Below are 7,712 nucleotides of genomic sequence, written 5' to 3'. Positions count from 1 at the left end.
CTGGCATGGCACCCACCTGGCTTGTGGCTGCCTGAGCAGCCTGTCTCCACCAGGAAGCTGGTGACTGTGGGGGCAGGGCTGGCAGCGACCCCCCAGGTCCCACTGAGAATGTTGACCTTGCACCTAAAAAGGATACATTGTTTTCAAACAAGGCTTCCTATTCCTGCCAGATAAATGGAGGCATTAACAATGTGCCCAGGTTGTAAAATGTTGGCCCCGGTTTCTAGTTTTTTAGCAGGGAACTTTCTGTCAACAGAGTGGCCTTTTCCTCTCCATTCATAAGGCCCGGCTCTCGTTTCAGGGCTGGAGGTGGCCCCGGGGTGGGTAGAGACACAGTCGGCCCAGCCTCCCAGCCTTGATAACATTGTTATTCTTAGCAGTCTCTGGAATCCCTGTATTCTCAGCAGCTCTGGCTGTCTGGGATCCATTACCTCTGGGGACCTGCCACCAGTGACTGAGACCATGCACCTGCGGGCTCCTTGCTGGTTCTCCAACCCCAGTCCCACGTCCTCCGCACCCCTGGTGCTACCTTGACTTCTTGCTTCTGCCCCAATGCCATTGCTGTGTGTCCGCTCTCTCTCCTTTCCTTTCCCCTTCCAGGCTGCACTCAAAACTTCCCACACCCAAGATGTCCTCCCTACCGCTGTACACCTTGAGCACTGACTTCGCAACAACTCATGGCCTCTTATTTGCTGGTTTCTTCCTAAGAGAGATTTATGCTTTGCGTATGTTGTCACTGCAAAGTGACATGAAGTGCCCTGAAGTGTTTTCATGTGTCTTCACAGCCAGGTGGTCAGTGCAGACTCTTGGAGCCTAATGATCCCAGTGTGCAGTCCTTGAGGGTAGGAGAGTATCTCTTTCCCCCCATTAAGGGATTAAATATTTGCAGTCAAGTGTGTAAAGTGCACTAATCTTGAGTGCACAGCTCAATGTACACACACACATATACACACACAGAGTTGATAACCAACACCCAGATCAGTTGCTGAGATAACCAGTTTTGACATCAGTGAAATGGCTTAAAACGCTTTTTCATCCCACATAGCAAATTCTTGATAGACTTCTTTATTTGTTTATTTATTTGAGAGGCGCGCGCACACACACGCACACACACACACACTGCAATAACCAGAACTGGGCCAGCCCAAGGTTGGGAGCGGGGAACTCAGTCCAGGTCTCTCACGTGCGTTGAAGGAGCCCAGCTACTTGAGCCATCACTACTGCCTCCCAGAGCCTCACACTGGTGGGAAGGAAGCTGGAGTCAGGAGCCTGCAGCCTGGGCTGAGTCTTGAACCCAGGGACTCTGTTCAACATGGGACGCATCTTAACCTACATCTTAGCTGGATGAATACATTTTAAAATTAAACCCTATTATGTTGTGTACCCAGTGATTGCTTCGGAGGGCTGTGCTCAGTTGGCTGGTTGAGGTCTGTGCTTGGTTCTTAATGAGTTAACGGAGTTAGCCTGGGGTTGTATATCAGTAGCTTTGCTTGATGCTGGATTTAAACACAGTGGAAACCCAGTTAAGGGCAGTGCTGTTCAGTACATCAGTATGCCCACTGAGCCAAGGAGACCCATTTATTTTTAATTGAATTAAATTGCTCACAAAATGAAAGTAGCATACTTTCATTAATATTTAATTACATACAGTGTTAAACAATGATTACAAAGAAAACTTTGCAGCTTTTTTTGTGTCTGCTTTTTTATTACTTTGTTGAATGAGATACTTTTATTGGCTGTTTTATGCTTGAAATTTTAAGGGCCCTACTCTTGTACCACTTCAAAAGTGCTTAATTGGCATAACTCAGATGAGTGAGGTAGTAGGTTGGCTGTGATGTTGGCATTGTGTGTATATGATTGTGTGTACATATATATTTGCTATAGCTTCAATCAGTGGGCTAAAAATGGATATTAGTGGGTACAATCAGGGCCTTTGGCAAAGAGGACCTATATTATAGATATCTTAAGGTAAGCCAGCCATGCCCACCCCTCCAGCAATCTCTATGTAAGCTGAGAAATGACATTACTTTTTGTAAGAGGCCATCCCAAAGGAAAGAGAATTCCACTTTGCGTGACAGCTTATTTCTGCTTACTGTCAATTTGATCTCATATTGTAAAGCAGTGATTCTCAAACTTTGGAGTACCTAGGAATTCCTTAAAGTGCTTGTTAAGAAACAAATTCTTTGGTCACATGGCTAGCAATTTTAACTCAGTGGAATCTGCGTTTTCTGCAAGCATCTGCCATATTGGTTCTGATGCCGAAGGTTGGAACATGACACTTGGAGATATTTCATCACGAAGGTAGAGCACAGCATTGAAGAGATCATCTCATCTAGTTTCTCTGACTAAGTATCACATAGAACCTGATTAGATAAATAAAAAGAAAGAGAAAGATTGCTGCTGTGATTAAAACAATGATGAGGTCTCACGGTTCCCATTTCGTCCTTGTCTCCTCTTGGCCTTGTTGTGGCAGGTTAGGGCCCCAGAACCAAAGCACTTGGAGGTGCAGTCTGGAAATGCCTCAGTAAATGCTGATGTCAGTGTTGACTGGTTAGGTAAATTTATAACATCATGCAGGAGTTGTCTCAGAGGTGTCCAAAGATAATGTAGCTTCTGGGAGAAGTGGTGCAGAATCCCTGTCATAGAGGGATTGGAAGCAGTCATAGGCTGCCACAGCAAAGATAGTTGCCTGCTCATTCATTTATTCATTCATTCATTCAACAAAATGTACTGAATGACCATGATGCAATGGACCTCAGGCTGGCACTGAGGATCCAGCAGCAGTGGGTGACACAGACACGGTCCCTGTCCTCTCGAGACTTGTGTCCTGCTGGGGAGATAGAGACGGCAGATACGCAAGCAAACACATCAAGGTTATGGACAACACAAAGCAGCCATGGGTTCGCCAGAGAAGGTCTCCCAGAAGAGGTGATATTTGAGTGGACACCTGAATGATGAGAGAGAGACCCCCTTGGGGAGAACCAAGAGCAGGGACTTTGGTGCAGAAGTCTCAATACTTGGAGGTAGGAGTGAAGAAAAGATAGAAGGCAGGAAAGCTGTAGCATAGAGAGCAAAAGTCCGATATGACATGTAGGTAGAGAGAATAGCAGAAGTTTGGCTGTTATGGAGGCCATTCTGACTTTGGGTATGTCGTTGAGCAAGTGACCATGCTAGACTATGTTTGCATAAATTTGTGTGTCATCCTTGCACAGGTGCTGTGCTAACCTTCTCTGTATCATTCCAATTTTAGTATATGTCCTGCTGAAATGAGCACATAGACTATATTTTCAAACTGATGCAACCACATCTTCCCTCTTCTACTTTCTTCTGCAATGTGAGTTTCTCTCTCCCTTCTTCAAACAGTGAAGTTTTTTTCTCTACTGTATCTTAAATCTGGGTGGGCCCTGTAACTGCTTTGGCTAATAAAATCTGCACATGCTCTGCAAGTTTCAGGAATGCCCCTCAATTGGCCTGGCAGAGTCTTGTTCCTGCTCCTTGGAACATTCACTCTTGGGACCCTCACTTTTTTTTTAAGAATTTATTTGAGAGGTAGAGTTGCACAGAGAGAGGGAGAGACAGAAAGGTCTTCCATCTGCTGGTTCACTCCCCAAATGGCCACAACTGCCATCAGCTGGGCTGATCTGAAGCCAGGAGTCAGGAGCTTCTGCCTAGTCTCTCACGCAGGTGCAGGGACCCAAGCACTTGGGCCATCTTCTACTGCTTTCCCAGGGCACAACAGATAGCTGGATTGGAGGAGGAGCAGCCAGGACATGAACAGGCGCCCATATAGGATGCCAACACTGCAGGCAAAAGCTTAGCCAACTACACCACAGCACCAACCCCATGGCCCTCCCTGTTATGACCCAGCCACCACACTGTGAGGAGCCCTGGCTGCATGAAGAGACTAAATGTGGGTACTGTGGTTGACAATGCTAATTAAACTCAGCAGTCATGCTAGTCCAGAAGGGTCCCCAGTGTGGGTGTCCAGTTCCATGGAGCCTTCAGATATTTGCAGCCCAGCCAGCACCTGACTGTAAGTGCAGGGAAAAATCCTAAATGAAAACCACCCAGCAGAGCCCAGTCATCCCAGAGGACCAGGAGGAATCATAACAGACTCTTATAAGCCATTATGTCTTGGAGGTGGATGCTTATTCAGACATAGCCATCTGGACCAGTGACTGTTCAACACTGAGATGCCCTCATAATGTTTGTCTGGGGTGCTAGTATAGTTCTCTTCCCCATTCTATTGTATTGCCACAAATCTCTCTCCTTAGAAACAATCTTTTTAATAAAATTGTTTTAAAATTAAAAATTTTGATTAACATATAATACTTGTACATTTTGATATAGACATCCTTTTTAAATAATTTATTTGAAAGGCAGAGTGATGAGGGAGGGAGAGAGAGAGAGAAAATGTTCCATCTACTGGTTCTCTTCCCAAATGGTTGCAATTGCTGGTACTGCTCCAGGCTGAAGCCAGGAGCCCAGAGCTCCATCCAGGTCTCTTACATGGGTACAGGGGCCCAAGCATCAGGGCCATCCTCTGCTGCCTTCCTAGGTGCGTTGACAGGGAGTTGGCTGGAAAGTAGAGAAGCCAGTATTCCAATAGGTGCTCCAATGTGGAATGCTCAAATTGCAGGTGACAGCCTAGGTCACTGTACCACACCACTGGACCCTGCTATAAATAAACCTCTTAATGGAGAAGCTCTGAGCCAGTGAGAAGCTCAGCAGAGCTTTTAAGACAACCCATTTTCAAAACCTAAGTTGTTTTCACTCTGGATGATTAACTCCTTGTTCTAAGAATTTTAGTAACTTTTATTTTCTCAAATGCTTCTTTGATTATGTGTTCTTCTTGTTCTAAGAGCTTAAACATTACAGGGAAATGTAAGCTTGAGTTCAGAAAAGCCTCCCACAAGATGATTTGTCATGGGCAGAAAAGATGGATGGCTTTGGGTGAGCAGCTGTATACCCTAGAGTTTACTAGGAAGGCCTGGACAGGGAATTCAGAAGAGGATTATATCCCATTCTACCATCTACCCAATTGTGCAACTTGAGTCAAAAGCTTAATTCTGTTTTCTCATCTATAAACTGGGAGCATAACCCAAGTAGGGGTAGAGAGAGAACTAAGTGATTAACTTTTGCAAAGTATCCAACGCACAGTAGACTCTTGGAAAAAGTTTCCGTACTGCTCTCCTCACTTTCTCTTCCTCTCCATCCCTGTCTGTTACAATGCAGAGCTGTGGAGCACAGAAAGAGGGGCTGGGTAGATGAGAAGGCTGCAGTGGAGGCTGGAGCCCAACAAGCATCACGCTCGATTGAGTCATGGAAGTTGGGAAGGAGAGCAAAGGTCCCGCTCAGAAATCCTTGGAGGCTTATGTTTCTCCATTTGCTGGGTGATTCATGATCTTGTGGCTATTTCAGGTTATTGTTAATTGGCCTTTTAGTCTACAAAGCACTCTCACATACCTTATTGCATTTAATTTTCACAATAACCATAGGGCAGTTATTATTTTCTTCATTTTGCAAATGAGCTAAGTAAAGCTCACAATAGTTAAGAAATGAGCTCCCCCAGGGAGGCAGAAGCAGTCTTAAGATGAACCCAGATGATCTTCCTTCTCTGTTGGTGCAGCCCCACTGTTATGTGCTGTCTCCTGTCAACAGTTGTCAAGTTGGTAGCACAATCATGGTTTGCTCATCAAGAGATTCAGTTAGAGGAACTTTTAAAGAGAGACTTCTGGGACTAGAAAAATAAGTAAGGATCGTAGCCCTTGCTACTGCAATAGAACTGTTATTTAGCATAGAAATGAGAAAAGAGCTTTCTGATCAACCCTTTATATCTTTCTGGTTCTCTGGCCTTTAATGCTATCACTCCAGCAATTCCATTCACCCTACTTGATGTGCATCCCTTGACCCTAACACCATGTTGCTGTCACTCACTTGACTTAAGGTCCCATATTTCTGTTCCCCAGTTGAGATTCTAAGGGTCCATCCCTACTGGAGCTCCCTCATGTAACATATGAACTCCTTCTCCCCTTCTCTCCTCATCACACTTGTCTAGCAAAACCCCACCCCTAGTTAAATTTAATTCCTAATCTACATGGCACCTGCCCATACTAGTGAACATGATTGCAGAAGTGCCAATCAGATGAGTAGCCTGGGTTTAAATTAAGGATGACTAACTTCAAGTTTGCTCTCAATGTTGCCTCTCAATTCTACTGTAATTGCCTAGTGCGTTCACTTTCCGTTTGGCCTGTACAGCTATTTCACACCCTCACCACTTTCCTCAAATATTTAATAACTGTCCTTCCATTCACACTCGGAAGGGAAATTCCATGCACTTTACAACCATGTCTGCCCACTTCTCTGCCTTTGTGCTGTGTATTCTACCTTTGATGTACAGACTGCTAGCTAAGGAGAGCTTTTTCATTTTACTATTTGATACTGCAAGTAGCCTGGAGTCCTGATACTCAAAAGTCATCACTCCAGTAATGCTTCCATGTTATTCATTTCTTCCTTTCTAATGTAGCAGTCCCATTAGCATTCAACCATTGCTAGCTCTTTTTCCATCTTACAATAAGATCACCACCTTGACCTCTTATTGCCCTATAGCTTCTTCTCTATTTCTTTGTTCTCCTTTATGGCAATACTCAAAAGAGTCGGTGATGTTCAATGTTACAATTCCTCTTCAATGCACACTCCTGTCTGGTCTGCCTTTCTTTTTCACCAAACCACCCAGACTTCCCTTTTCAGTGTTGCTAATGTTGGCCATGTTCTTAACTTCGGTGGTCAGTTCTCAATCCTCAGTTCTTCGGCCTTCAGAAGTGTTTGACTTCTGACACACCAGTGGCTTCCTCCTCCTTGAAGCATTCACAAGGCTCTTCTGGTACCACACGTTTTTGGGTTTCCTCTGATTCACTCACCTCTCCTTCTCATTCTCCTTTGCTGGTACCTGCTTATTCTTCTGACCTCTAAACACCAAAGAACATCACAGCTCCATCTCAGACTCCTGTATTCATTTCTCTATTTTCACTACTCCAGTGATCTTATCTCATCTCTTTCAACAAGCTGATGACTCTTTGTTATTGGCTGAATTGTGTCTTCTTAAAATGCATGTGTTGAAGCCCTAATCTTCAGTGTGATTATATTTAAAGGGAGGGCCTTTGCATGGGTGATTAAGTTAAAGATGAGACTATTAAGGTGGGTCCTAATCCAATCTGATTAGTGTCCTAAGAAGAGGAAATTTATATACACAAAAGACACCAGGTAATAATAATAGACAGAATTAAAAAGGAGGGAATGTCCAACATGGGAAGCGGGATACACAGCAGACTCATAGAATAACAATTACTTTAAGTAACATTCTGACCTCAGAATCAGCCCTTAAGTCTTCTTGGTCTGGCTGAAAAGCCTGTGAGAGCATTTCAGGCATGGAAAGCCAATTCATTGTGGCAAAAAAAAAAAAAAGTCCTACATGAAGGATCTCTGTGAGTGAGACCCCAGCAGAAAGAAGTGGCCATCAAAGAAGGAAGTACTTTTCTCTGATGGGAGGAGAGAACTTCCACTTTGCTTATGGCCTTGTCTAAATACTGACAGAATTTGTGGACTCAAAAGGCTTCCATAGCCTTGGCAGCTCACATCAGAAGCCTCGGGTGGTCATACATAAGAGTGGTAATTGTTAAATTAACCACAGGAGTCACTGTGCACTAACTCCC

The 7,712-nt window shown here is 44.3% G+C and overlaps 1 non-coding gene across 1 annotated transcript; it reads right to left on the bottom strand.

Moving 5' to 3' along the window:
- Positions 1 to 3,167: 3,167 nt before the first annotated feature.
- Positions 3,168 to 3,274, bottom strand: LOC127483613 (U6 spliceosomal RNA). Its single transcript, XR_007910054.1, has one exon. It is a non-coding gene; the product is annotated as a U6 spliceosomal RNA (small nuclear RNA).
- Between the last annotated feature and the right edge of the window lie 4,438 nt (positions 3,275 to 7,712).

This window comes from Oryctolagus cuniculus, chromosome 13, assembly GCF_964237555.1.
Source record: "Oryctolagus cuniculus chromosome 13, mOryCun1.1, whole genome shotgun sequence".
NCBI classification, from domain to species: Eukaryota; Metazoa; Chordata; class Mammalia; order Lagomorpha; family Leporidae; genus Oryctolagus; species Oryctolagus cuniculus.
Note: the sequence above shows the minus strand (reverse complement) of the source record. Positions and strands in the feature narration are given on the sequence as shown.